At 40.0% G+C, this 13,804-nt stretch overlaps 1 long non-coding RNA gene across 1 annotated transcript in view; it reads left to right on the top strand.

The window, feature by feature from the left end:
• LOC110952079 (uncharacterized) overlaps nt 1–13,804 on the top strand; it is a 31,200-nt gene that overhangs the window by 2,869 nt on the left and 14,527 nt on the right. Inside the window, exons 2-3 of the long non-coding RNA XR_002595770.2 lie at nt 9,433–9,509; nt 10,323–10,385. This is a non-coding gene — a long non-coding RNA (uncharacterized LOC110952079). The remainder of the gene's footprint in view (nt 1–9,432; nt 9,510–10,322; nt 10,386–13,804) is intronic.

Below are 13,804 nucleotides of genomic sequence, written 5' to 3'. Positions count from 1 at the left end.
TGAAGCACCTGGCTCATGCCACACACTAGCAACCAGAGCCCAGATGGCAGCTAAGCAGGCTAATTATTTCAACACAAAAATCTGATGGTCCCACACCAGCACTGTGGGGCCACTTTGGCATTCTGTGTTTCTGTCTCTAGCTCTGCCGAAGAGGATGTCTGCCATGGAACTATAAAGATGTCAAGTGGATAATCATGGTCATAGACAGGCCCGGTACAGTGCTTGGCATCCAGATGTGAAGTTGGTCATATGTGGTCTCCTTTAGAGGAACAGAGGCATTTGGCAGCGTGGGATGGTGCATTGTTTTCTCCCTCATAGCTCATTGATGCAGATGCATGCTCGTTATAGTCCGGAGTTGACGAAAACATACATTTTTGTCCGCCTTGTTTCGGATAATCTTATGAATATAACTACCTGAAAAGTGCTGAATCAGATCGTTGACCAGATTTCTGTGTACGCAACTGTAGCTGTGTTTTTGCTACAACACATGAGCGCAACATAAAAAGAAGTTTAAGTGGCATTTTTATGAACAGGCAGGCATTTCTAATTGTGTGCATGTTTTAGACATGAGCAAGGTTTTCTCTGCTTTTTGTGGAATGCACATCTCACTCAGATTCCTCATTCATTTATTCATGGTTATCCATTTTGTCCCCTGGTGGCCATACGGAGGTGTTGTAACGTCTCCAGATGACACGCCAGACCCGGATCATTCGCCTGCCTCCTCTATGATTTCACTGTAGACTCTTTGAATAATCTAGGACACAGTGTGTCCTTGTTTCAATTACACCACCACTCTCAGCTCACACAGTACATCTTGTTTGTATATAGCATGACAGGCTCAGCACTGTCAATTCACTTTCCAAGAATCAGCTGACAGTTACAAGCTCTAAACTACTACAGGTGTGGTTCACTGCAGGCTTTAACCAAATTATGCCTGGTGGTCCAGTAACCAAACAGCATCAGCATCTTTATCTGACACCGGAGGTTGCAGTTTCTCTCTACATCCTAACTGAGGTTGATGAAGTGTTGCCATTAGGCCCCATCTCCTGCTGCCCCAGCCACATCTGAGGAAGAATTGGTTGTGCTTGATAAAGCTGGCACTTAGAACAAGGTGCAGCGCCCACAGCGATAACCTACTGACTCCAGCATTAAAGACCCCACCAGTGGGAGGACGGCCTGGAACTTGATCTATTGGTTCTTGTTAGAGAAACATATTGCATGCTTTAGTTTGTGTGTTTTGTATTATTAGAATTCTGCTTTCTGGCATGAAGAATACACTTCTATTGACACGCAAAATTAGCAGAATTAAGGGAGAGAAGTTAAAGGCTAAGGAACTTCTGGCCTTCACAGCATCATAAATGATATCATAGCCATAGCTTTTACATATACAACAGAGCACATTCATTTCCTTTGTTAAAATGTGGCAAACTTAATTTCAAACTGTATGACTTTCTCTCTAATACCCATATTATCTGTTGTGCTTTATCCATTATTATGCACCTGTAACTCATATCTTTTTTGTGTAAAATGTAAGACATATTTATAAACAATGCCAGTGCCATAAAAGACTTTATTACCTCTTATTTTGGCTAATAGGATGTAGACATTTGCTAGTTGGATGTCAAAGAAGTCCGAAAATGTAAACACTAATCATTTATCAGGAACATCCAGCCACTATTTACAGTTTCACATGAACAGGAAATGGGAAACTATTTTGTAGACTCTAACTCAGAGACAAATTAGCTGAAATAAAGCAATAAAGACTCTAATTTGTCCCAGTGCAGTTCTATCTCATCCTTTCACCCTCCTCCTCCTCTTCCCCTCTCCCTAAAGTGTATCCCATCTGCTTTGGGGACCTCTCCCCAGCATGGAGGAGCAGGATAAGCACACCATTTCCCTGTCAATACTTTGCTATTAGCCTCTGCAGATCCATATATCACTGAGCTGTAGGCTATGAGCTGGTGTAGGGTATTCTTCTTATCTGAATGGCCAAGGCTGAGGTTCTCCTCTCTGCCCTGCACTTTGATTTATCCAGCCAGTAGGTTAATGAGAGATGGAGGCTGGCCCTTTACTTTCGCCCTGAGGGGGTATGAACATGTGCATGTAGAGGGGTGGAGTGGAGGGAGACAGGAGCTGCATGATGTGTCCTAAAATGCCTCAGAAATTGGTCCAGTTTTCTCAAGAGTTTTCAGCGGTGAATATACAGTAGAAAATGTGATCTGCTCTTCATCGAAACAAAAACTTGTACTTAACCTTAAATATTTTTAATTAGCTGTAACATTTTGTGTCTTTAGTGAACACACCCTCTAAGAATTCACATTTTAGTTGAGAAAAATAAGTAGAACCTTAGGATTTGATAAGTGGTAAAACTTTCTTTCAAATGTTAAACAAGATACAAAACAAGCCTGCAAATTATTCAGAACATATTTCACCATATTTTTGTGATATCTGATGTAAACAGTTCTCTTAAGGGCATTCCATAGTATCTCTGTTGGTTTGAGGTCTGAGCTCAGACTGCACCCCTCCTTACGTTATTCTAACAGGTTTACTTAATTTTTTACTGTTTGCATTATGTACTTATGCAAATCAACTATTCTTGATCAGCCATGGCTTCAAAAAATGGTCATTGTCGCAAACATGGTTCCCTTCAGTAGATGGGTCCTTGTGAACAGTGAATGAAATGTTTGGGTGTTTAGTTTTGTTTTTTATTAGTTAAAGTAACTCTAACCCACACTTCCAATCTTGTTTCATTGTCTGGACTTCAGTTTTCTCACTCCAATTAGCTTTTATTGATGTCGTTAGCCTAGGGGTACACATGCAGTACTTTTTCCAACCTACACTGTGAATGTTTGAATGATGTATTCATTATGGACAAGAACAACACAATGATTTGCTGTTTGAAAATGCTCAAACTGATTCATTATTTAAAGGAGTGGTTTAACAGTTCAGGAAATGCATGGCACTCCAAACTAAATTTGTATGTCAACTGTAAAATGACTTGTTGGAAACCAGTGAGGGGTGCCTTTTCAGCTGCAGCAATGGTTGTTTACACCCTCTTCAGATCAACTGTGAAGCTGGGCTGACAAGGGTGACAGTTCAGGGGAGCCACACATTTTAATTACTAAAAAAAAGGAAAAAATTTAAAATATTCACTTTCGTTTTAAAAACAGTTATTAGGACCGATAGAACTGCAATGCACAGTGTAAGAAAAAAATGTCTCTTGACGATAGCTTCACTATGGCAGCTCACACCATGAGTGTGTTGCATTTCTATACATTCACGGACAAAAACGCGACACGAGCACAGCAAATAATGATAAAAGACGGTCCTAAAAAGAGATGTGTTGCTTTTCAACACTTCCCTAGATCAGCGAGTTGCATCGCCTGTTACATCAGTGAGTTTATGACCTGCAGATATTTGGCCTCAATCCAAGAAGAAACTGTCTAATGAGCAAGCTGTGTCAGTGTCTCTTGCAGCTCCCTCTCAGCAGTCTGCCTGTACAGTTTGCAGTGTGTGTGTGTGTATGTGTGTGTTTGAAAGCAGCAGAAATTCTCTAAGTTGAAGGAATTTAGCTGTGGGATAGAGATGGAGCTCAGGAACTCACACCCAAGCACAACAGGGGAAGACAAACCACTGCCAGATAAATGTCCTACTTAACTGTTACACTGTAGTACATTTCAACAAGAAGTTGGACCCCTCCCCCTTGTTTCCTTTTCACACACACACACACACACACACACACACACACGCACACGCACACGCACACGCACACGCACACGCACACGCACACGCACACGCACACGCACACGCACACACACACGCTCCTTCCATGAAAATATCTAGCATATGGTTGTATGCTTCTAGCTTGTATCCCAAGGCCAGTTTCCCAGCTGGCGCCCTGAGAGAACACAGAGAAGGGGGAGCGAAACAGAAGAGCATAGAGCAATACAGGGGAAGCGAAACAAGGAGACACACAGAGACAGAAAAAGAGGGGGAAGAAAAAGACATAGAATATATAGGGAAATTGAGAAAGTGAAAAGTAGATGACGGGGGTGATCTTGCGCCTCCCATCCCTCCTTAGCCTATGGCAGATGTATTACAGGTTCGGACTGTTAAGTACCTGATAATTGCTTTGCCTGTGAGGCATCAGTCATTATGATTCTGTAGCAACTAACAAGGCCCTATCGGGGATGACAGCTTTTCTCTGTGATTTACACAACCATGGTGCTACAGCCTCCCAGACCAGTTTTCTTTTTTAAAACAACAGTAGAATAAGAACATCTACTACTGTGAGTCACTGGCAGCTCTTTTCTCCTAAAAATGAATGATATCGTTGTGCTTAAAGGTTCAGTATTGACCTTGGAAAGTGCAGTTTATCCCAAAAAATGTGTCATGAAATGTGCTACAAAACACTTTGAAAGCCTGGATGTATTGTAGGATTTCCACCCAACAGCTGGGACACTTTTTGCTTTAACAGGTCATTTAAATATACTCTCTCTGTCTTTGTAATGATCAGTTCAGGTACACTTGGATGTTATCTTTCTCTCAAGGACATGGTAGAAACAGTTCGTACAGACACTTCAGTGCTGACCTTGTCTATTGAATGCCCCACAGGAGACTATGAGAGAGTATTACTCACTCACACTGTATTAAAAGGCACACCCTATAATCTTTTCAACATTATGCACATTTTATCAAAGTATAATCACAGAAATAAAACCATTTTATAACCAGGCGAATCTTTATCTTCTGCCTGCAACATGGTGTTTTACATTTTGAAACCTGTTCAACATCAAACACCTGAGACAATTGCAAAAGAGAATTCTATTATGATAAGAAGAAATATTGGTCTTTAGATCCAGTAAACATAAAATACAAACCCTAATCTCACCACTGATACTAAGAAATGTTTATTATATTGTGCATGAGTTGTGTTTTTTGCAGGTAGTTTATTGCATTTTTCAGAGATTTTGTGCAGAAAAGAGATGTCACTGAGATTATTTTTGTATTCAATTAATGTGCATTTATTATTGTTTAATAAATGCATTAATGGATTATTGTTATTGTTTATTATTATATTATTGTTACAGATAATATTCAAAAAGATCATGTAGATAAAGACATTTTTTTCCTCTTTCTGATTAAACCATAAACAGGGAGCATAAGCAGGGACAATATTACACACAAAACATGTGAGATACACAATTATATTCTTACAACCTGTGAGAATTAGTTCTTATTGTAATTTGGCACAGCTGGAAGCTGAAAAAAGCCATTTCACACACCGATGCTAATATTCCACCAGCCCTGCGGACGTCTTCATTATTATGATTGCTGCTCTGTGTTGTCTTTTAACAGACAATACCTTGCAAAGCAACCTTGCATTCTGTCTTGAAAGGGTTAACGTGACTCGCATGTAGTGCTGCCTCAACATCCATCATGTTTCTCTGTAACCAGATCATAGCTTCAATCGCAGGGAAGATTAGATAGTAGTCTATTAATCTCCCATATTAAGCAGATCCATTTGTGAAAGCAAACGGCCCAGAGAGGCCATCCTTTCACTTGTTGTCTCTAAATCTGATTAGCAAGTATAACGACATGTTGCTGAGGGTCACAGGAGATATAGATTGGTCCTGCCTGCATCTCCTCTCTCGCTGCTCTGGGTGTTGGAAGAATGAACAATTTTATGTTCAATGACTCCTGGGGATTGCTGTTGTAGACACCTTGTACACTGAACGAGCAAGATAATGGCGTGTGGGTTCATTTGGAGTATTTTCATTTGCAAAATATATGGCACAGTGTGTTTTTGTGAAATAATTTTTGCTGAGTCTTCCCAATATTCTGCAAATCTTATGCAGATCTAAACCTCATGCAAATACAGTTGGCATCTGCTCAGGTCTCGACACTTGTAATTCTAAGAGCAGGGTAAGGACATGTTTCATTAATAAACAAACAGCACGCATTTGCAGCATTGTCTGAACAGACTGGGTTTCCAGCTGGAGGTCTAAATAAAAGAGTAGAAGTCCGGTCTGTGAATCTGTGCTGCGATGATGAATACGTCTGTCCCTTCGGAAACACCTGCTGCAGTGTGAGCTGTGCATCAGCAGTGTGAGATGTGTTCAGATCATTCAATCAACAATAAGTAGCAGTGCCACAGTGTAAAAATGCTCTTTACTTGCACAGAAGAATTAGCATCAAAATGTAATCCATAAGTGTCAGAAGGTAAAACTACTCGAGTGAGTTTATTTGGAGAATATAAACAGGATAAGAAATGGACTTTGAATGCCATTAAGACTTTATACCTTAATAATCTGATCATCATTTATATAAAATGATCTGCAAAGTAAGTAGTAGGTGCATACATGCAAAAAATAGGGAAGAAAAGTATCATAAAATTGAAATACTACCGTGAAGATTTACTATTTTGTGTAGTACAATACTTCAAAAAACTGTTAGTGTACTACATTGTATGTGTGTTTCACAGTCTTATAGAAAGCATGCAGAAGGAAAAGTCAACTAAAAATTTTAAGGTTCTGGGGCAACTTGATGGCTAGGTGGTGGGGCAAATGTTTTGCAGGCACAAATGCCCTCAATGTTGAGACCTCAGTCCATTTGTCATCCCTCTGCTCTCCTTTCAATATTTCCTGTCTGTCTCGATTGCATCAATGGAATAAAGGTAAAATTTCCAAAACAATGGTCAGAAAAAAAAGACCAAATCTTCTGTTTCTGCTTTGTAAAAATATCGTCCATTTTGATTAGATAAAAAAATCGAAAATTTCGCTGATTTCCATTAGTGCCTTAAGAGAAGCTTGGATTAACGCTCAGCTATGTGTCAAAGAAATTTTAGTAACATTTGTGAAAACATTTCAGACTCACCAAGACTCCATTTATAAAAGTTAACAATTTAGAGGACTGACTTGCTTATAGAGCGTTTTCGAGGCAATTTTTACACTAATTACTGTTTGATCTGTGAACCACTCAGAGGTCACGCTGTCAGTGATAAGCATGATGATGAAGAACATGTAGATGATGTCATTGGTCTTTTTTTAGCCCTCTTACCTCAACAGACACTGGGAGAGAAGGTAGCAGTAACGTTCTGTCGGGTATCTGGTGTCTCTTTCTGACTTGGCTGGGACGAGGCAGAGGAGGAGGAGGAATATCCGGTTACAGCAGGGAGCAGCGAGCATGGGGACAGATCTGTTTACTTGGGGAAGTTAATTGATTGGGAGGAAAGGTGGTGAGGGGGAGAGAGGAAGAAAAGTGGTTGAAGTGGCAAGGAGAGGAGGGTCGGGCGGGTATTGATCATGCGACTGCTCCTGCCATAACCTCCGATATGTTTCTGTGCTTTTATTGCACTGTAATGCCAAATGAGATTGTTTCTTGTGAAAACAGCAGAGAAAAACAACATGTGCTCAATGAGGGGGCAAGAAAAGGCAGTGAATCGTTAAGATTTGGTTCACTCATTAGGATCAATTTTTTTACCTTTTTCATTACCACTTTGGCCTCAGCAAAGGTTATGTCACAGAATATATCCTTCTGTACTATCTGGGCCCGTCAATAATATCTATATTTAAATGAATCAATAATTTTAACACAGAATTACCTGGGATATGTGTCCTTGTGGCAGCTGCCTTTACTTGTTGCAGCCTACTTAAGTAGCTGGGATTATCATGAAGAAGACTAGTCCAATAAAAACAAAGCATTATAGCGGAGGAGTACATGGATCAGCTCTGCTCTGCTTTAACAGCTTGTTTTTAACACCAGAGTTTTACTACACTTAGGTTTTTCTATGAACATGTAGCACTTGGTCAAGTGCTGCTACTGAAAACAAACAAAAATAAGCACAGTCATGCGTATTGTGTCCATGAGGGGAAATAGGTACGAGATGGAGAGCAGTGGAGTGCAGTCTGCATGCCATCCACTTTGTATTGGATAGACCGCATTAATTATTAAACGGCAGGGCTGCTAGCTATTATTACAGAAAAACAGTGGACTGCATCTGGACGCTTTCTTGACGTTTGTATGTCAAATACACACCTTGCCCTTGTGGGCAGAACAGACCAGTGTGGAGCTCACATCTTAAAACAAGGGCCACACCAAATAGGTCATATTCAAAGCATGGTGCTAAATCGACCCTCTGTTTTGAAATGTCCAGTTAACAGGTTAACCATATGCAGTGCTGTGTGTCTGGAAGAATAAGAAGCAAAGCAGTTTGCAATCTGTCTGTTTAGTGGACGATTGTGTGTTGTTCTGTGCACGCGTGTCTGTGTAGGCAGGAGAGAAGCTAGCAGACGGGCATAAAACGAGGCCTTTATGAAAGAACAGGGAAGGCTTGAAGTGCAGGGGAAGTGGTTGCTCAGATTTGTTTGCCGTGTCATTTTTACTTCTCTTCTCCTTACCATCACTCCATCCTGACTAGATGGACATTCCTCTGTTATTCACTGTGAGGTTATGGTTTTAGATTGAGGGCAAAGCCTGAAGCCGCCTGTTTGTTTTGAAGGAATCCATCGTCAATACAGATGTAGCTGGGCTCGGATTGTTTGCAGAGTTAATAGTAGTTTGATGATGTCATTCTCAGTGACCTGAAGAGGAATTGACCCCTGTTGTGTGAGTATTTCTAAAATGCCACCTGCACAATTATGGTTGGAGTGTCCCTGGGCTGTTGTATGGAGGGTTTGTTTTATCTGAGACGCTCATGCTGACACACTGACAAACGTATATGAACACACACACAGAGAATACGCACCGCTGTAGTTTAATTTGCTGACCCGTACCTCCACATCTTGTTCACTGAATGTCATTTTAAATTAGGTTCCCCGTGGTGAGGATGAAATAATTTATTCACTATTAGGATGAGCGTTTTACAGATTTGTGCTGCTTCTTTTTACCACAGCGGGTGTAAGAGAGTTCTCTAAATGTATCAACTCATCAAAAGCTACAGTAAATAGGTTTGAGTTGCATTTACACATGCAGACACAGAAGAAAAAGAAAGATACATACTGTAGATATCGACACGAAGGTATCCATGACAGGATGAAATTGCATTCACCAGTCACTGTTGTTACTCCTGCTCATATGTCTTTGAAGCAGATCAGTTAAAACCTTTCCTGCTGACTGATCAAGTTGTCTTGTCTTAGTTAAATCCTCATCTTGTTGTCGATTTATACAATGAGGAAAAACATAAAACTGAAGTAGAACAATATTGAGGAAAAAATAAAACTGAAAAATAAAAAAAAGGGGTTAAATTAAACAAAGACAAAGAAGACGGGGAAAGCAAAAAGAACAAATCCTCAAGAGAAATGTATAATTCATGTTCACGAATCTGTGTGAGATTGTGTGTGTCTATGTGTGTGTTTAGGTCTTTCTGAATAGTGTTTTATGCTGTGGGATGATCACTGTGTATTTGCTAAATCCCTGTCCTCATGTTTTTAGGGTTCAGATAGCCAACAGACTGGATTTAGTCAAGACCTGAGTCAGTCAGGGCGGGAATCTCTCTCTCTTCACTTAAGGTGAGACTGAAGCTCAAAGTCCACATATTGTATCTCCTTTTTTTTTTTGTGCTTTTTTCAGTATGTTTTTAAATAATTTTTGCTGTCTATTTTTAACTGCAAATTTTTTACTTTCTAAGACAAAATAGTGGGACATTGTACTTGTACAGTGCTGGATAAATCCTTTTTCAGAGTATCTAATCAGTGTGCTGCCCTTTTCTCAGCAACATTAATTTAGCAAGTTGGTGTATTTTTGCTGTTGCTAACACAGTTGCTATTCTACAAATTATTTTAGATATATAAACAGATGATACTATTACTGTTTACTTTTATCTCAAGTCTCCTGTTAGCCTCAATATAGTAACCATTTTTACTGCCCTGTTCTTTAGTTTACTTGTGAAAGAAACATAAATTAAGAAAATCCTAAAAAACTGTTCCTTATAGTGCTTTTCTCCTGACAAAGCTGGACTGTGTTGAATCTTAGAATGAGGATTTTTGTTCCAGATGAGGCTGATGTCAGGGAATGATCGATAATAACGCTTAAGGGCCTCTGATATAACTTCTTAACTTCTTCCTTTTTTCTGAGATAGTCTTTTAAGATTCTTCTTTAAATTACTTTGTGAGACCAGGTCTGATGAGAACTGGAGACTGAGCTATAAGCTTGGAAAAACCTCTGAACTTGCATCTAACTGCGTTTCATATTACGACTGTGCTGTCTGTTTCAGCAAGAAAATGTGCCGCTACTGGGGAAAAAACTTGTAATGGGATTTAAAGTCACCTTTTTTCAACTTTTCCAGTTAATTAAATTCTCATTTTGCACTTTTGATATTACAGATAAACAGACAGGATGACGCAATCTTCCGTGATCCAGGAACCAACCTCAACCTACGAAAACAGGTAATTTTTTAATAGTTTGTTATCACACAGGCATTCTTTTTTGCAATAAGATATATTTCTTTAAAGTATGCATGTACCAGCTGTATTATGTTGACAACAAACCATGAGCCATGGCTGCAGTCGTCATTCCATCATAAATTATAAAAAAACGAGGATTCCCATGTGTGTGAGATGGCTTTGTTCACAGTTTGTGTCACATCAGTGCATGTTTAACTAGGCAAAACAAAAGCTTTTCAATATTTTAGTGTGCAGGGACTGACAGAGTGAGGAGACAATCCTGTACTGCCATTCTGCCTCCTCCTGTCTCGTCCTCTCCTATCTGGTGTCCTGTCCTCTCCCGCCCTCTGAAGCGCTCGCCTCTTCTCTTAGATTACACCACCCCGAAAAACACTGCCTCCAAAACCCCGCTCGGCATCTCCACGTCAGACCAATTCTTGCGCAACGAAGCCAACAAGAATCGACTCGCATCCATCCCTCTTCCCCGTTTATCAGCTCTCCATCTGCCCTGTACCTCTGGCTACATTAGCCTCAGTGTGCAACCCTTTTTAGCTCCCTCCACTGGGTTTGAAGAGCGATAATCAGATTTCAAACAGGTACACCAGGATTTGAGGTCTCAGAGGTCCAGTAAAAATGCAACACTACAGAAATGATTAACAGGGGAACTATTGAACAGATGTGGAAACAGAGACACGAGAGGAGGAACACGGAAAGTTTGAGAGAGCAGGTTGTTTGAGGAATTAGAGAACATTTGATCCTTCTTATATATTTATATCTAAGTCTTACTTGGAGTTAACTGAGCTGACCTGCTTTCAGAGTTTTTGCACTCGGTGCAGTGACCTCAGCACAGATGGGGTCCACATGTGCTTCTAAGTCTTGTTTCCCCAGTCCACCACAGAGAAGGTCTTTACTGCTCGCCACTTTGTGTCCTTGTGCAGAGATTTGTCTGATTAGGCGTTGGCTAATTAGGTCTGACTAGCCAGGCTTTTAAGTCGCACACCGTCATGCATGAGGCCTGGTTAAAACTTGATGGATGGATGAGACATTAATTGTAGAGATGGAGAGACATGACTGATGGGTCTTTCACTTCCTGGCATGAGTGGGCAACATCTTGGGCAATTTATGGGTGTACCAAAGGGTAGAAAAATAAAAATATGAAATCCTGAGAGAATTAATGGAAATGCATGGAATCAGGAACATATTCTGCTACACCAAGTTGTCTGTTTTTCTAAAATGCTTCAGATTTTCTTGTAAAATACTGGACAGATTTCTCCATTCGTCTAAAATAATAAACATTAAACAGTGTCAAATATGCATAAGATGGATTTTTCAAAATTTTAGTAAGCTTGAAAGGCATTTGAATGCATTTTTCTAGTCACGTTTAGATCATCATGGCAGTGGTTTCACACTTATCTGTCAAATTATGGTTGCATACTGTATGTTTTGATGACAAAATATTAACCATCTCCTGCGTTTAAACCATACTATTGTTGTTAAATTAAAAAATTTAATTATTTTTTTAACAACTGGATTTTTTTTTAGGGACAAATGCCTTTAATTCTGGACAGAAACAGTCATCAAAGTACAGATATAGTATTATGCAAAGCATGAAAAGTGCACAGTACTCTCATCAGACGACCAGAGAGAGGTTTTCTTCATTTCTTCTGAATCCAATCTTCCTACTGGTTGAATCTTTTCCCTGCTGATACAGTAACACTATCAAGGTGGATGTATCCAGCAGAAATCACACGATGGATAAGCAGCTGAAGCAGAGACATGGATAAGTGACAAAAAAAGAAGCAGAGTAGTCGGATATTAATCGAGACATTTTAACTTTGTCATGAGAACATTTGCAAGCTGCAAGGCGCTCTGCTGATGTTTAGCCTGAGGGTGTGACAGACAGGAAGGGATGTTATGCTATCACAGTGTTTGATCACCAGCATCTCGGGAACACAGGTATCAGAGAGAGGCTCGTATCTCTTACAGCTGCTCAGATTCTGTCGTGGGGCTTGTTTAGATATTGGTGTAAATGGGCTAAGGAAGATTTAACTTTGAAGATATAAGCTAAACTCTCTTTTTCCTTTAAATCCCTTTCAGGATTCCTGTGTGGTACAGTCAAAGCAGCTCTTTGAAACTAAATAGGCGATGAAGGCAAATAAACATGCGCAAGTCAACAGGCGAAACGTTATTCTTCAAATCTGCGTTAATGGGTATCCCAGTACAATTACTAGGCCTGCAAATAATGGAAGTCTAATCAATGTATGGATCCTGCCCCCTACTGTCAATGATGAAAATGACATCTATAATCAATTAGTGGGTGTTCAATGTGGACTATTAACAAAACATTTCTGTCATTTGGAGCTTTAAAAGGAGAGATTTTCTGTCCAGGCACCAGCAATTACCATATATGCATTAGAACACATTGGATTGTGCTTTCATTATCACATTCATGCTTTATTTGGACATTTTCAATGTGTGTACTTTTCTATTTAAGGAGTACAATGGCTTGGGGACAGAGGCTGCTTTCAATGAATCTTCAGTTCCAGTGCTTTTGTACACATCTTCTCATTGTCGTTCCCTCTCTATCTCACAGACAGAAGTCTTTGGAATCAGTCATGACCGTTCGCCTCCTGTTATATGCAGGGAACACAGCAACCTCTTCTGGACAAAAGTGAAAGTAGCAGAGTGTGTAAGGAAGCCAGCATAACCGAAGTGAGCAACACCTACCGTCACTCTGAGCCTGACAAAAGTAGGTTTAGCAGAAATTATGACAATGCCTCAGGAAATTAAATGGCATTTTATCATCATTACTGTATTGCTGCTAAACAGCTCCAGAGTTTGAAATTGAGCCTTTGGCTTCTACCAACATCTCCTAGGAAATGTTAAAATCACAAATGTCTGGCATCACATCTCAACTGATAACTGACTAGTAATTTGACTTGAGAAAAATCTTATTATTGCCTGGGGAAGCGTTAAAAAGTATTCCATGATCAATGTATCTGATTAGTTTGCCTTGACGGTACACTGGTGAGCTAATCAGGCCAAAGGGATCAATGGAGCACTTGTCACGCAGCCTTTCATTCCTTCTATCTTCGGATAACTACAATGTAAATGACTGGGTACTAAAGGAAACCCTACTGGGACGCATACTAAACTCTGCCTGTGCTGCATTGTGCACAGGGGAATCTCTGCAGACACTTAGCCAGTTCTTAATCAGTAGCGTGCGAAAAATAGGTCCCTATTACACAGCCCTCTCTGAGTCTCTTATCATCATATTTGTCAGAGCTGCTTTATTCATTTCCAGATCAGTTTCCTCAGACTGCAAACTTTACAGCCCTTGTAGCAAATCCTTGTGGTACGATCCTTATTGTTGCTGATGGGCTCTGAACCTCTGTCTTCCTCCTTCTCTGCCTCTGTTTTTC

The sequence above is a fragment of the Acanthochromis polyacanthus genome, chromosome 2 (assembly GCF_021347895.1).
Source record: "Acanthochromis polyacanthus isolate Apoly-LR-REF ecotype Palm Island chromosome 2, KAUST_Apoly_ChrSc, whole genome shotgun sequence".
NCBI lineage: Eukaryota > Metazoa > Chordata > Actinopteri > Pomacentridae > Acanthochromis > Acanthochromis polyacanthus.
Note: the sequence above shows the minus strand (reverse complement) of the source record. Positions and strands in the feature narration are given on the sequence as shown.